A 17,625-nucleotide genomic window follows, 5' to 3' on the forward strand; every position below is an offset into this window, starting at 1 on the left:
GTGTTTTTTTTAAGTAAATTATTTAATATATAATTTCGACGCGTTTCCTCACCTTAAAACAAATGCAGTTAGTCTTTTTCTATGAGTGAGTTAATACAATTTTACAAAAAAAAAATAGTGGCAACACTGATAAATAATTTTTTATTTTATTTTAGTTATTTGCGCTGAGTTATGATATTTACATGTTTCCAAAATTAAGTTTTTATTTACATAACGAGTTGGCACCTCTGGACTAGGTGGCAACACTTCTCATTAAATTAACTTTTTGTTATTTTTGGTTCATTAGCATTTTTAAAATTGTAGAAAAATGGTAAAACCTACTACTTTTTTTATAAATGTTGCTATTTTTTGCATCTGGTAACCCATAGTAAAAATTTATCAAAAGTTAAAATATGTTATATTTTTTTATTTTTAACAAAATTCAGCTAAAGCTGCAGGCTTCCTACTGAACTCTCTAAAACATTTCTAAAAAAAATTTTCAAAAGAAATAGGTTGCAACCCTATTAATTTTTTTTATTTTAGGTATTTGACCCGAATTATGAGTTTATATTTTCTTGACTAAATGGCACCTCTGAACTAAGTGGCAACATTTCCAAATAATTAAATATTTTTGTAATTTTTATTTCGTTAGCATTTTTAATAATGTAGAAAAATGTTGAACCGACTGCTTCTACTATAAATGTTGCTATTTTCTTTACATCTGGCAACGCACATTTAAAAATTGTCAACAGTTGAGAAATGTTATAATTTTTTATAGTGTTCACAAAATTCAGCTGAAATTTTTAATAAAATGTTTTCCACAAAATTGGTGGCAACCCTACTAGGTAATTTTTTTTAGGTCAAAAGTGGAAAATTTTATAATGTCAACAAAACTCAGCTACAGTTGCAGCACTCTGAATGAATTTTCTATAATTTATTTAACAAAACTTTACGAAACAAAAAGGTGGCAACTCCATTAATTTTGTTTTCGAAAATAACAATTATGTGCACAAATATTCGTAGTTGTTTCTAACTTTCGAAAATTTTTTATTTTATTTATCAAACCACTTGGCAACCCTAGAATTTTATTTATATGAATATACTGTAATATGAAAGCTGTTTTTTGCAAAATTTTTTCTAAATTCACTAAATTCGTATTTTTATTACTTAAATTTTAAAAAACAATTCATTGTTTTAAATACTGGGTGGCAGCACCTTAAACATCCATGTACATACACTGGCTGTTTAAATATTCTGCCAGCTCCTTGGTATTGTCTTTGCATTAATTTGCCGACAAATTTCAACTAAAATTTTATGCTCATCACATATTTATAGAGAATTTATTTCTAATATGCAGCAATTTAAAGTTCCCAATTTTAATATTTACCCAAATTAATTTTTCATCAAGCGGAAAATGTATGCCTAGCCAGCACAAAAATTCAATTTTCCCTTTTTGCATGCTCCAATCAGCCGACCTTACTTGAACACAAACTTTGGCAACAATTAAAATCTTCTACAACACTTCATCATCATAAATCTTATTGTCGGATCCTTTTCATGATTCTTTTTTATTTTTTTGTCTTTCTACCGGTTTCTCGGTCAGTGCCGAGCATTCATTGATGTACGCCTGCCAAGGGAAGGGTTAAGTGCGACACAAGTTTGAGGGAAAAAGAAAAGAGAAATCAGTGGACAGCCTTACAATAAGCAAATTAAAGTGGGTTACTTGCCGGCTACACATAAATAATAGAAGGAGCGAAGTGGAAGGATAAAATGAACAAATTTCTGAAGGCTCAAATTTTTAAGCAGATATTTTACCACTTTTGTGTTAATAGAATTGATGAAGGAGGGAGCAAAAAGTGATGATAGCGTGTAAATTGAAATTGTATGGAAAAGAAAAGGAATGAGTTGATGGGATGCCGGACAAAACGGTTTCAAATTTGAGCATAGGTTGTGAATATCAGATTTTTATTCGTCTTCAAGTTTTTTTTAATTAAGCAAAAAAGAGATGAGATTACAAAGATGGAAGGCAAATAAATGTAGTTTTCTGAAGGGAAACTTTATACTTTACCAATTTATCACACTCCAATTTCAATTCCAGTCTTTAGGCGTATCACATAAATGGTAGTTCTGATGACAAAGCCCAAATAAGTCTCTTAGTTTAAAGACTATCTTTCAAAATAGGCTCCAATTTTTCGTCAATTTTTCCAAACGCGATCCTACTTTTAGACAATCTTTAGCTAAGACACATACCAAAATTTATGGTAAGAAAATTCTTTATTTTACCGTTGACGAAAAACAAGACGTTGAGAGGCCTAGCTACCTCTTGTCGAATAAATATAAAATAACTCAGAAAATCTGAGCTAACTTCTCTGAAGGCATACCAGATCATTTTTAATTTTTTAACAAAAAGTATATCAATAACACTAAACATGATCTTATTTTCAGGCCATCTTACGTTTTCATATTTTTAGCTAAGACACATACCTAAATATATAGTAACAAAATTTAAATACTTTTTGGTGGAGAAAATCTCTGATTGTATTGGGAAGCTTTGGTATCTCTCATCAAAGCTTAAAATCAGTCAGACATTCTGAGCTACCTTGTCTGACGGCTTGGCAAATCAATTTTGAGAAATTTTTAGATAAAAGTAGACAAGAAGAAATCCTGTGGTATTTTAGTGAAGTCGCACTCTAAATTTAGGTATATCAAATTGACAAATTTTGTAATTAATTTAAAACAGTTGGATACTTAATAAGCCACGCTTTACAAACATGATACTATTTGTAGACAATCTTACAGTTTTAGTACGTTGCCACTCTTCAGTCGACACATATCCAAATTTAGGGCGAAAAAATATCGTTTTTTTTCAAATGGGAAAAGGCAGACTTCGATTGTTTCAGAAAGCTTCCTTCCGGACTTAAATTAAGTCAAACAGTTTGAGCTACCTTGGCAAAACAAATCATACTCAAGAAGAACTATCTAAAAAGAGGCAATCATAGATTATGTGATAATTTAGAAAAGTCACACTCTAACCTTAACGAGCCAATTTTTCGAAATTTGTATCTTTTTACGCCTGTAATTTTGCTAAACTTTCCAAAAGTACCCTTTTAAATTCTGTTTGTTGTATTTTTATATTATTTGTACTGAGACACATACCCAATTTTATGGTGACGACATATGAATTCGTTCTGAATGGGAAAAGCAAGCGTTCTTTGGTTGTATTGGGGTGATTAGAAAACTCTCGTCAGACCCTAAAAAGATACGGAAATCAAGCAGTCTTTGATTGGCATTTACATACCTCTTGCCAAACCCACTACTTCACCACTAACTTCATTTAAATTAATGTTAAAAACTTTAAAAATTAAAGTTTTCGCAACGGACGTGCTAAAGTTAAGATAATGAAAGGTTTTAGGACAAATAAAAAGGGCTTACAGAAAGACTACGAAGGAGGATACCTTCCAAGTATTAAAAACTAAAATATTATTGGAGTTCTTTAATCTGATATAACGCAATTAAAATTGAAATAAAGACGCAACTGAAAGACCCTACGATTTGTTTATTTATTTCCTTGGAACACTCAGCGTAAAGCTGCAATATTCGCCGTACAAAATTCGCACAAAAACCAAAACAAATTAAATCCAAAAGAATTAGCTGAAACAAGGCAAGACACAACAGCCAACTGACGCCGTTTACACAATGCTAACTGCACTACAAAAGCGGACACACCTACAAATACACAACAATAAAAATATATAAATATATCTGTCTAGAGTATCTCTACTCTCCATCTCTCGCTCAACTAGCGCCATCAGCTAATCTAGCTTTACGCCAAAATCAGCCGTTTCCTGTTCCGTTGCCCACTTTAAGCTTTGCGCTGCCTGACGCCGGTCGCATTGCTAAACGCAGCCTTCAACCATCACCTTCACATTGTGCTTAACCCCCACAACCAAACAAATCCCTTGCACTGTCTTCCAAGCGCTTTCATTCGCTTCGTTGGCGCATTGTCCGACAGCACTAAATTAAGTTTTGTATTTAAGTTTGCCAATTAGTTTCGAAATGAAATTGTTGTCGACTTGGCCGCTTGATTTTCGCTTGCCCTCCACTCACCTCCGCTTGTACTCATGTCTCTCGACATGTTTTTCCTTCATTCATTTCAGTGTGCTCGCTCAAGGTCTATTTGGCAGCGCATCCACTTGTTTTGTAGTTTTCTCCAACCCTTGCCGGTTTGTCGTTTAACGCCTCCTTCCCTCGTTGCTTATTCGTGCGCTTGACTGTTCCACCTTTTGACCGGTTGTTTTCCACTTCCGTTTCCGTTTCGACTGCAACATTTCTAGCAAAAATGTTGAAGTTTACGATTTCTTGTTGTTTTTTGCCTTCACCATTGTTTATGACCGCTGTATTTGTGTTGCCGCCGTTGCTTGTCATGTCTTGTATCCGAAGTAATGCTTTACGGCCTTTGGCCTTGTTGCTCTTTAATACTGTGCTGCGTGGTTTCGTGCATAAGTTGTTGCAATTGGTAACATTTCTCGTTGTTTCCATATATTCAATTTTCTTTTTGGCTTGCTCAATTACAATATACATAGTGTTGTTTCTTGCCTTTTCTGACCTTTTGCTGCTCTTTGAACTTTCCATTTTAATCGTTTCTCGCACATTAGGCATTCGGCTAGTTCTTTTATGTTTTGTTATTCACATATTCATTATGAACATACATAGATTTGCCAAAAAAAAACATTTTTTTCATTATTTTTTTCAATTTCAAGTTTTAAACTATTCATTCTTGAAAAAGCTTTACTAATGCTCAAGTCGAAAACCGAAAGCGTTGGTTAGTGATACGATTTTGTTCTCCAAATCGCAAAAATGCTTAGCTGGTTTTAAAAGCAGAAAAAATATTGACATGATTGACCCAAGCTTAGTAAAGCTTATAGTAACTTTCATTGATCTTCTGCTGATCAAAGCCAATGACAGCTATGGTGAAAAAGATTGAAAGCACAGAGGCTAGATAAACTAACTGACTGTTTCGAAATAAGGCCATCAGCGATCATGACAGCAAAACTGATTAGGAAAGCTCTGAAAGTTGTCCAAAAGATGTCGCTGGACGAAGCTTTTGAAAAGTCTGTGGTGTTTTCTGCATAAGTGCAGAATAGTTTTGTAGATGTGTTTCATGCGAAAGGTGGAATCAAGCTGTTAAATTTGTCCTGAAATTAAATTATCTAGATAAGAAAATTTGTTATTGAAAGTGGGCAAGAGGTGATGAGGTACGTGATAGTGCTAATATCTTAGGACCACAACTATATAATCTAATTAGACCACATGAAATCTAAAACATGCAGCTCGAAATATTTCAAGCTCCGTAGAGTTATTATATTTGATCTTAATCAATACAGGGTTATGGGTTAAAATAAACTGAATAATGGAGGCGAAAGTGGCTGGATGTTTCCTCCTCACTTTCCTCCATTCAATTTTGACAATTAACTTTCGACAAAATTTTCGGCCTTATCGCATGCTTAGTGAGTATTAACTCCAACGATGATCCTTACTATGACTAAATAGTATAATGGATGTCCACCGATCGAAACCGTTTTTAAGCTTAAGTAAACTTATTGAGATAATACGCTGAAATTAAGACGTGCTACCAGCTATAGGTTAAGTAAGGTTAGCTTAAACTGGTAGGCCAGTATATCACGATTAGACCAGTTTTGGTCCTTTGCGACACCAAATGGAGTTCAATTCTCAGGTCGAAGAGAAGTAGTCATCTTTTATAATGATTACGCTTGACGCGAATTTTAACAGACTCTGCGTCCTCACTATCGATACCTTCTCCAGTGTATCATACTGTGGGGGTCCCAGATGCTTACAGCGTAGTCTTGCCAATGCCGGACCAGTAATTCCTCCCATCATATTCCTTCAGTCTCTTCTACCGAGTGCCAATAGGAATTTTGTGTACTTCAGATCTATAGTTTTGCACATGACTTTTGCAGTCCTGCTCCCAGGTAGCTCGTTCCAACGTAGGTTAGTTTTCTTTACCGTGCTTCTGTCGAGATCGGCGTAAAGACAATGCATGGGTTACCCCATGTTGGTCACGTTTTCGGATGTTAGCTTTATACTATTCTTGGCAAACTCGTCCACTATTTCATTGCTCTCGATGCCTTTGTGGCCGGACTCCCAGTAAAAGTAAAGTTGCTTGCTTCAGGCAACACCTTCCACTGCTGCCCTGCTTCCTAAGACATTTCTAGCTGATATTTGATAAGAGTGAACGCAGTAGTATCTAGTAGATGTTGATTCTTGAATTGCCTGCAGGTGCATTAAAGGGAGATCCGTTGCAATTCCTCAGCTTGAAATATTTCAGTGATTCTGCAGCCTAAAAGTGCATTATAGTATATTCCCGCACCATTAGATGTTTAGAGTGTTGTACTTGGCAACATACCTTTACGTCTAATGAGGTTGACAGGTCTCGCCTATTTTGCTGCGCAGTTTTCAGAGGCCTATAGGTGACAGGTTTAGTACCAGTTCAATGTCATTGGAAAGACCTCAACCCTTTCCACCGGCTATTTTTTTCCTGCATGAGGAAGGGAGAGAGTCCCCATATCTGCCTACACGCATATAAAGCATTTGCTCTCCAAGACTACCCCAAGATACTTGGTGCGATCTTTGCGAGAGAATTTTGATAGTCTGATAGTAAAGTAAAATCATTTACTTTCCAGGGCTCTTTAGAAAATATAGCCTTTATAATAAGATATTTATATATATGTAAGTGTAGAGATTCTTAGCTTAACTCTCGACTAAAGACTATATAATGGAGAATTTCACACTTTAAGAGACCTTTATCTTTGCTTATATATTTCTTTTTACCATTACCTTTCGTTGCACTTTGCCTTCTGTTACATCTCTGTGTCTTTCTCTCTATCGTGCATACTCTCACTTCCTTCTCTCAATATCTCATTTTCTCTCACTTTCACTCCTCCTTGTTCCACTATAGTATAGAGGAAGACTCTTTATCTTTGTTTATATATTTCTCTTTACCTTAACTCACCCTTCGTTTCACTCTGCGTCTTGCTATACTCTCGCAACAAAGTTGCTAAGGAGAGTATTATAGTTTTGTTCACATAACGGTTGTTTGTAAGTCCTAAAACTAAAAGAGTCAGATATAGGGTTATATATACCACAGTGATCAGGGTGACGAGTAGAGTTGAAATCCGGATGTCTGTCTGTCCGTCCGTCCGTGCAAGCTGTAACTTGAGTAAAAATTGAGATATCATGATGAAACTTGGTACACGTATTCCTAGCTCCATAAGAAGGTTAAATTCGAAGATGGGCAAAATCGGCCCACTGCCACGTCCACAAAATGGCGAAAACCGAAAACTTATAAAGTGTCATTACTAAGCCATAAATAAAGATATTAAAGTGAAATTTGGCACAAAGGATCGCATTAGGGAGGGACATATTTGGACGTAATTTTTTTTTGGAAAAGTGGGCGTGGCCCCGCCCCTACTAAGTTTTTTGTACATATCTCGGAAACTACTATAGCTATGTCAACCAAACTCTATAGAGTCGTTTCCTTCAGGCATTTCCATACACAGTTCAAAAATGGAAGAAATCGGATAATAACCACGCCCACCCCCATACAAAGGTTATATTGAAAATCACTAAAAGTGCGTTAACCGACTAACAAAAAACGTCAGAAACACTAAATTTTACGTCAGAAATGGCAGAAAGAAGCTGCACCCAGGTTTTTTTTTTTTTTAATTTAAAATGGGCGTGGCCTCGCCCACTTATGGACCAAAACCCATATCTCAGGAACTACTAGACCGATTTCAATGAAATTCGGTATATAATATTTTCTCAACACCTTGATGACATGTACGAAATATGGGTGAAATCAGTTCACAACCACGCCTTCTTCCAATATAACGCTATGTTGAATTCCATCTGATGCCTTTGCTGTATAATACGAGTATATACATTAGGAACCAATGATGATAGCGGAATTAAACTTTACAAAAATACGGTATTTGAAAAATATGTAAATGACGTATAATGAAATCTCGATTATCACTTTATCATGCGAGAGTATAAAATGTTCGGTGACACCCGAACTTAGCCCTTCCTTACTTGTTTTCTTAGTAACTTTGTTTAATTTGAGTCATCGGAAAACTTTGGTGGCAATTATTATTGCTTTAGATATCTCCTGATGCATAGTTTAGACTTCGGACATTATTCGACACTCAGAATTATTCTCGCGTCTCCTTTTCTCTTCCTTCAATGTTTAGTTGACAAAAAAGTTCTGATATACTATGCATGGAGTAAATGTCCATTTACAACTGATCAAGGCAAAATTAAGTTGCGCTCCACGTGATCATATAAAAATACCGTTATTATTCTTATCTGTTTTTACTATCGAACACCTTATCATAGCACAAGTGTATTGCTCATTATTGACATGAGTTAACGCCCCGATTAGGCTTATTGAAAGAGGAGTTAGTTTCACTGAATTTTTAGTGCACTTTTTATTATTTTTCTCGGCATCCTTCCGCCTTAGTGCTGCATGGGTAATAAAGAAGTCCACTTGCACGTTTGCCAAATTTCGCGCTAAATCAGCATAATTTTGATGAAGCACGTACTCCACTCAACTGAAAATACTACCAAATTGAATCGTTGTATGTGTACGACGAAGTAGAATGTGTGAAAAAGCGCAAAGAGGAACTAGCAATTCGCTAATATAGCGCCATTTCCGAAATAATGCTGACATTTGCAGTTATTGATCATAAAATAAAAAGAGAATTCTGCTTTTTTGAGTGAAAATTCTAGCAAATGCGATTTTATTACCTTTTAGCGCCTAGTGGCAGGCAACATTTTTTATTCTACCAATTACTTTATGCTCTTAAAAGTGATTTGCTGATACTCTTCACTACGTTCAACTCATGCACACGTGTGTACCGTTAACTTGGCGCTTTTGCGAAATTTCGTGGTGAGAGTTTTCGAGGAAAATTGATTGAAATTTGCACTTGAATAAATCATAAACTCAAATTGATGAATGTTTGCTACAAGCAAACCACACCATATGCCAAACAAGGTGCTTATATGAAAGCACATATAGTTATATGTGTATATTGTATATTAAAATTCGCATTTGTATAGCGGTTTGTTGGCAAAAATTAATTGCAGCGTAAACAAGAATTTTCGAAGCGCAAAATTTCTGCTCTAAAGCGACTAAAAGCTAACTATGCGCTTACGTCTATATTTGTATATATATTTGCGTATAACGGTATATGTTACAAAAATTGCAATATATCCATTTGCTGCCAAATGTAACCGCACCTTTAAACCAATTCATCAACGGCATGTACAACTGCTCGTGTGTGCGTGTGTGTGGGGGCGCTAATGGCCGTCGCTACTAATGGCTGCCTGACTAATACATCAATTGACATTGGGCGTCGTGTTGCTAGCTTATATTTTGTGCACAGTTGTGTGTGTGGTGATGGCGCACTAGTTTTATACCCTAAATGAAATAAAGTTTCAAATCGGATGGCAATCGAACTAATTGTTCAAATCTAAATTTTTGTATGGAAAACTTTTTTATTGGAAAACATATCTTCACGAAACTTGGTATGGCGAAATCTCCAAAACAATCTTAGAGAAATGGTTTGGATTGGAATAATATAGCATATAGCTGCCATACAAATTGACCGATCAAAACTGCAGTCCTTGCATGAAAAACTTTTTTATTTGACAAGATATCGTCATAAAATTTGTTTCAGTTAAGTATTCTATGAAAGTCTAAAATCTCCGAAGATATTGTTCATATCAGACTTCTGAATCATATAGCTGCCATACAAACATACTGATCAAAATCAAGTCCTTGTATGAACAACTTTTAAATTTACCAAGATATCTTCAAAAAATTTGGCGTGTAATACTATCCAAGGCAACAGCAGTCATACAAACTGCCCGCACAAAATCCTGTTCTTGTATGAAAAACTTTTTTATTTTACCAGCTATCATCACAAAGTTTAACCCAGATTAGTATCTTAAGCAAGACTACAAACTCCGCATATATTTTAGAGATCAGACTACTATAGCATATAGCTACCATACAAACTGACCTTTCAAAACCAACATAATGGAACTCTTTATACCCTCTTATGCCAAAATAACTGCAACTGTGCACCTGTGTGGGGTATTGCAGCTTCGTTGCAGCCGCTGCTAACGCTTTCTTTTTGTTTTTACTCCTTTTTATACCTTTGCCGCCACTGCCAACACATTAATTGGGGCATGCAAATTGTGGTTGCATACTTTTAGCTGCTACAATATTTGTGTGTGGAGTCTAGTGTGTCTGTGTGCATGCGGAATTTTGCATTTACCTGCAGCTACATACATTTGTATGTGGTTTTAATAGAAATGCATTTAAGTTACATTACAATTTGATTACAAATTATGATATTTAAAATTCCGTTAGTGCGCTAATGTGGTTCGAAGACTTGTGTGGCTATGTAGTAAAGGTTTTCAAATTGTGAAAATGCAGTTAATAAAAGAACTTTTCTTTTATTCTTTCGTAAGGCATTACATAATATATTACAAAGAATCAAACTGAGTTCCAAGAGTTTTTCCATGTGGTACAGCTTGTTTTACATTTCGTCATTATAATTCCAGTGTAATGTCTAACAGACGTCTACTTGAAGCACCAAATAAAGTTATACCAAATAACCTCTTATGTCTCCAACTTTTCTGAAATCTCGGTTAAGTATAAAGAAATGTCTAAAAATTGCAATCAGTTTTATATATTGGTAAAGACCGTAAGGGTTTCAGAAGATTCATCGTAGACCTAGAGGTAATAAGCTAGGCTCATAAAGTGATCCATTTCTTACTCCAACTAGGAAATAAGGTTTTTGGTTTATCAGAGAAAAATTAGTACAGTTACTTTTTCAGTCCGATTTCTTCTATACAACTTCACTGATATTACCTCTGAATATATATGTCTATATTTTCTTCTCCTTATTTTTATTTGGTTTTTTTTTGTGGTTTTCTTTACTACAAATACATGTTTGACCTAACACCTTTCAAATCGGCATTTATAACTCAAGCCTTATACTCGAATTGCATAAACAAATTTTGATGCCACGAAAAATGGCTTTCAGAATGCCACTTTGAAGAAAAGGTTAAAAGATACAATTTCGATTTTCATTAAGTATTCACATAGATGACTGCCAATACTAAATCTTAAGAAAACAGAACAGTAATACATAGCTCTATCTATTTAAACACATCCCATAGGGAGCTTATCTCTTTGATAAGTGATTTTTGTACATACATATATACATACCGATTGTCTGGATAAATTTTCATTTTAAAATAGTCTTACAAGGCCCTTACGTTGTGAAACAAGGATAGAATTTTGCAAGTCATGATCTCTATTAATAAAACATGAACTAAATAAAGTGGAGAGTTCTCTCTAAATTTCTTTAGAAAACCACTCGCGGTTAGTCAAATTCCCATTAGAACGTCTATTTTATCAGAAAACTGTGCATGGAAAACTAAAGGTCAGTTATTAGTAGGATAACCGTTTCAGCTGTTTAGCCGAGTTTCAAACCATCTGAGGGTTTTCATTACTTCATTTCACTTTGATAAAAATTACAATGAGTGGGAAAAGTGTTAATGATATTGAAGGAAGGCTTTCTCAATTTTCTATGAATATATAATATATTGGCGAAACTCTTTAAAAAGTCGAAGTAAGGTATTTTCAAGTACCTACAAGTATATAAGTATGAAGTGAGCGTTAAGATACAAATTTGTTAGAAGGGATTATTTGTTGCTAACGAGCATTAATTTTTCCCATTGCCATGACCTTAATAACCCTACAGTCATTAAGCAAATAACATCATATATTTTTTGTATTGAAAATGTCAAATTTTTTTCCGCAAGGTGATGATTTACGGAAAACATCAATTTTTTGTTTCCAAGTGAAGAAAAGTACTGCAGAGTCACATCGAATGCTTGTCATGGCATATGGCGATCTTGCTCTAGCAAATGCGATACGCAAAAGTTGGTTTCAATGGTTCGAAGATAATGATTTTGATATTTTGTGCATATTTGCTGAACGATGAGGTTTTTGATAGAAGTGACAGTGAGAAGTAAATATGTTTGACAGATGCCATGCGAAGCAAACAGGAAAATTAAGGCTCGTTCACAACAAATGTTCTCAACCACGGCATTTGTATCTTAACGCCTCCTGCAATACTGTACAACCGGTCAGCTGACAGTTGTTAGTAGGAAAATTATTCAGATTTTTAGCCGAGATTCAAACCGAACAAAAAGCTCGCTTCGCTTCGAAGAGTTTTTTTAATAGAAATGGCAATGATTTGGAAGAGTATTAAAGATAGAAAAGCAATTTTTTCACTTTTTGAATGTTTAGTATAGTACCGAAAAACTGCAGGACGTGAGGGAAATATATTAGACATGACATTCTTAAGCTGTCCACAGAAACGGAACAAGGTGAAAAATAGAGATATGACTTCGTAGACCAATAAATTTTTCCAAAAGGCTTATTTTGATTGGCGTCCAAACTTTTTGTAGCGAGACTGTTTGTTCTGTGCAAGAGTAGAAATTTTAAGCAAACTATTATATTTTACCACCATCATCTTCTTCAAAAGATTAAAAATAATTTTAATAAATAATAATTTAACAAGAGATTTCCATTCAATTTCCATTTCTTCGAGTAAAAATACTATTTTTTCAACAATGTTTTTCTCAAATAAAAATGAAATATTTTATTAGAATTCTTTATTGTTACAAACATACACTTTGCTAATAGTTGAATTTATTAGAACCTTCTGAAATTAAAAAAAAAATATTTTAAACTCGGCCATAGCAACGCCATTTCCGGTTTAAAGACGACGCACTTAGCTTAGCTTGCCTCGAGCGCACAAGTTCTGAAGCCTGTATCTCCGAAATAATAACTCGAATCAACTTGAAAATTTAGAATAATATGCTAGAAGTGCTGTAGAATTTAATAAGATTTAATAGAGAAATTTGTTCTTTTGAAATCCGTAAACCCACGTAACCCTTTAATGTAACCTACATATATATTAGGTTGTCAAAAAAGTTGCGGTATTTTCGCTAGTTGGCGCTGAAAGCGCGTAGTTCTAGTTTTATTCGTCGCATCGCATCGGTCATGCTCTACCTTTTTGAAAAGCTCATTTCACGCGCTAACATGTGTTTGATTGATTGTCGTTTCTTTTAAGTCGTTCGTGAGTTATAGCGTTGCAAACATGGAGCAAAATAAGGAGAAAATACGGGATATTTTACAGTACTACTACGATAAAGGCAAAAATGCATCTCAAGTCGCACCGCACAACGATGCTTTCAACGTTTTGTTCTGGTGTAGATATGTATGTTGCGCCACGCTGGAAGGCCTGTCGTTAAAATTGCGATAAAATCGCTGAATTGGTCGAAAGAGACCGGCATAGTAGCAGCCGTAGCATCGGTCAAGAGCTGGGTATGAGTCATCAAAAATTCATTTATATTTCAATAAAAAAAAAAAAAATCGATAAAAAACCCGCAAGACTTTTTTGACAACCCATTATAAGGCTGTATTCGCATTTTTCCGAATTCTAATATAAATCCCTTCCAAAAAAGAATGATTATTATTAGAAAATTTCCTTTGTTTTTCAGCAAGAACAATCGCTACAATTATTTGCCACGCTCACTAAAGCAGCAATAAAAATAATTGCAAAGAAAATTAACAAAAGATATTAAAAGTTTTCTCTCTTAATCACTGTGTTCAATGTCGCATAGAAAGCAGGGGAGAATAAAGAAACGAAAAAAAAATATAAAAATTAAAAATAAAACTTAAATAAATTGAAAACAAAGAACCGCAACTAAATAAAGTGAAGCCAAAGTTAACAAAAGTGGAATAGAATAAAGTGTGTATGGAAAGTGGAATTGTGCAGTGGCGCGTACAACAAAGCAACATTTAACACACAACAAAACGAAAGAAGAAACATAATGATTTTTCGCAACAAAAAGAAAGGAAAGCGTAACTATTATAAATAAAGGTAGACACAATGTAGTTTGGAGGCGCAATGCAGAGCGTTAAAGCCCCGTCAAAGCTCGTTGCGTCTGTGGAAAAAGAAGCGAAAATTTTCGCCAAAATGGAAACACACTTCAAACGCGCTTTTAACTAGAGCGTGAAAATGAAGCAAACTTCAGACTTTTAAATGTATGAGTATGTGTGTGGTAACTAAATACTGAGGAGTACGATTGTAGGAGAATACACACTAAGGGGTGACGCTGGCAATACCGAGTAATATTTTTAATTGAAAACATTAAATTTAACTAGGACTATGTTGTAGAATATAAAAGTAGGTAGTCTTCAACGAAACAGTTCATACACTTCTGAGTATAAAATTTTTTATTAATTTTCAGTACATAAATAGTCATATTGACCTATTGTTACCAATATACATATTTATTTACCCAAAAACACTATAAGAAAAAGGCCCGAACATAGTTAGACAGATTACTTTCTCACACTCGCTCTTTCTCTCCTCTCTCTCTCTCTCTATTTATTGCGTTCCCCTTATATTTTGTATATATCTCCTTTCCACATCTTACTTAAGTTGTAATTTTCAAATTGTCATTCTCTGTCTTCTAATAGGTAGCATTCTCTTACCTTGATATCTTGAAAGATCCATTGAGGTTCATCCGTATAGAAGCAAATGCCAGATGTGTTTCGGTTAGAAAATCGGGACAACTATTATTACATTATCTTTCAGAGGTCTTTTAACTGTAGGTATGCATGAAGTCGACATTTTATGCCTTTCTAATGGAACTGTAGCTTGGAGTCTACAAGAAGTACTTTATCCATTGATAAATACACGAGGATTGCACTGAAACCTTATGCCCTACTTTATCCATAAACACGACAGATCTTTTTCTCTCGAAGGCTTGGAAGAGCGAAAGACAAGCTTTAACCTTATTCAAAGGCTGAGTTATCCATTGATTTTGAACACCTACAATTATGTTGTATGAAAAAGTGAATAAATGGAAGCTGGTCTTAAGATTTTAGTAGCACCATTAAAAGATAATACAGATCTTAAGAAAAAATCAAGGAGTGGCTTATGTTTTTAGCAGAATCGAATTGCGTACCATTGGCGTATATACTGTAGATCTGTTTTCTAAGCAACTGGCTCTTAGACTGAGAGAATCTTCCCTATCAGTCATTTGTAATGATGGACATTCTAATAATAACTTCAAAGCCAATACTATGATTTTCGTACTTAAATTAAGCACCAACATTGACTTCCACTTAAGAGAGCAGTGGGATAAAGGTGAGTTGTACAAGGACACAGATATAGGTATCTAGGTATACGGTAAACGAGTAGAAGGTGGTGGCAAAATTTAGTATCAGAACTGATTTCCATCTAGTAGCCTTCTAAGCGAAGATATCAGCGCCTAAGGAAAGCCTTATGGTTCTGACTAAGAATATATCGTCATCTAAAATGCAAAATAACGTAACATCACTTTTCATAACTGTACGGCGAAGGAAAAACGATATAATAGAAACCATTCTTATGGAAACAAAATTTGAATTTGGTTATAAAATGGTTATTATAAGCGGGCACATATTGGTTATATACTGGTTATATATAACTCACAGCGAAAACTTAAAATTTTATGCATATAGGTATGATGTAATGAATCGGAAGGAATGAAAACGCAATTTCGATTTTTTGATGATGGTTATGTATGGGTTATATATAACTCATAGTGAAATCTTAAAATTTTATGCATATAGGTATGATTTATGTAGTGAATCGAAAGCAATAAAAAACGCAATTTTGATTTCTTTGATGATACGTTGTTTTGCATTTTAGGTGACGCGTATATGTCTCTTCAGACATATACCCTACTTAACTACCCAAGTGTATGAATTGATGGCACTGCAAATATCGCCGATTATTGATTATATGAGCGATTTGATTTAGAATTTCAGGTTTGAATTTGAAACTACGACTTTCTGAAATTTAATGAACGATCACTACCTCCATTTAAGACTTAGATTTAACTACCAAATTTCACACAAAAGTTTTATGCTGGGTTCGATACCGGATCTATATGATCGATAATGCAGTTATGGATCTTCATTAGCCAAGCTTCGGTTGGTATACCTTTGGCCAAAAGTTTCAGTTGTATTTGAATACATACATTTCGGTACTTTTAATGCTATGAAGTAGACTCAACCAGAAAATTTTCATAAGTTAAGAAAATTTGTCAGATAAGGCAGCCTTAAGCTTTCTATAGAAACGAAACTACATAGAAAACACTTAAAGGAAACTTTATATGTATTTGCTTTGCTTTGCTTTTGGGTAAAAGTGTAGCGGTCAAGGACTTTTTCAGATAATGTCTAGTTTTGAGAGCCTGATCTTCGTACAACCTCCTTGAAAAGTTCCTTGGTGTTCTGCAAAAGAGTAAATATTTCCAACTTTCTCTAAAAAAATTTTCAAAATTTCACTGATGTTTCTCCTCATCAGTACACGCCTATTTGTTAAAAACTTTCACGTTGCCTGCTCTCATACTCAAAATGATTGTTTTATTTTGCAACACTTTAGCTTTGTGGTGCGTCCTAAATTGTAAGTGGAGGGAGAGAAAGTACGCAACAGAAAGTGGCGCAGTGGAGCAGCAGCCATAGATGCCACAGGGTAGTCGAGTAGACGCAATGGCGGTTGAATTGAAAAAAGGTAAACCGAAGGCCTGCAGTTAGGCGTCGGAGCGAGGGGAGAGCAAAGGCAGAACACACAGCAACTATTGTTGCTTTCTGCATTGTGCATGAGTGCTTGTTGTTGTTGCTTTCGTTGTTGTTTGCTATTTTAATTTAAATTGCGAAACAATTGCGACGGCCTTGAAACAAATGGCGTAAAAGTAACACACAACGCCAGTAAAGAAAAGTGCGCGCACAACGAAACGCACAGACGCGCTCACACACACACAGAGGTAGCAAGTGCAATTGTGAAAAATAACAGTTATTAAAGCGCACGTTGCAGTGGCACGAACAATAATAAAAGCCAGCATTTAGTGCTTGACTATTGCGCTGGAAATTAACACAAAAACACACTGCGAACACACCGCAAACGCCTGAAAGTATGCAAAGCGCACACAAATGCAAGGCATTAGCAGGCGAGGCGCATGTGTAAGTACGCCATCGCTGAGTGAAATGCAAAAAAATTGTAATAACAATAAAAACAAGAAATTCGGTGAGAAAAGAAATGTGCAACAACAACAACCAGAAAAGCAATTGCCACACAAATGTTGCACAACTAATGTGCGCATTTTGTATGCATTTCAAGCGACATGGAAAATAAAGTCCACAACAACAACAACAAAGTGGGTGATTATGAAAAGCAAGCGAGGCGACACGCACAAAGCGTGTGCAACAAGCGCAACAAAATCGCCTGGCGAGCAAGCAGCTTCTGCAGCAATGCGTTGGACCGCGTGTTAAGTGTAGTGGAGCGGCAGCAGCAGATTGTTGCAAGTTGCGCACTGACACATTTGGCGGTGATTACAGCAATGCGTAGTTTTCGTTGCTTTATTTTATTTTATTTTATGTCACTGCGTTGCCAACTTGACGCATTTAAATGGTGAAAGCGAAAATGA

The 17,625-nt window shown here is 35.1% G+C and overlaps 1 protein-coding gene across 3 annotated transcripts in view; it reads left to right on the top strand.

Annotated features, from left to right (window-relative positions):
- LOC126753234 (chaoptin) overlaps nucleotides 1-17,625 on the top strand; it is a 307,991-nt gene that overhangs the window by 205,682 nt on the left and 84,684 nt on the right. The window lies entirely within an intron of this gene.

The sequence above is a fragment of the Bactrocera neohumeralis genome, chromosome 3, assembly GCF_024586455.1.
Source record: "Bactrocera neohumeralis isolate Rockhampton chromosome 3, APGP_CSIRO_Bneo_wtdbg2-racon-allhic-juicebox.fasta_v2, whole genome shotgun sequence".
In the NCBI taxonomy this organism is placed as follows: domain Eukaryota; kingdom Metazoa; phylum Arthropoda; class Insecta; order Diptera; family Tephritidae; genus Bactrocera; species Bactrocera neohumeralis.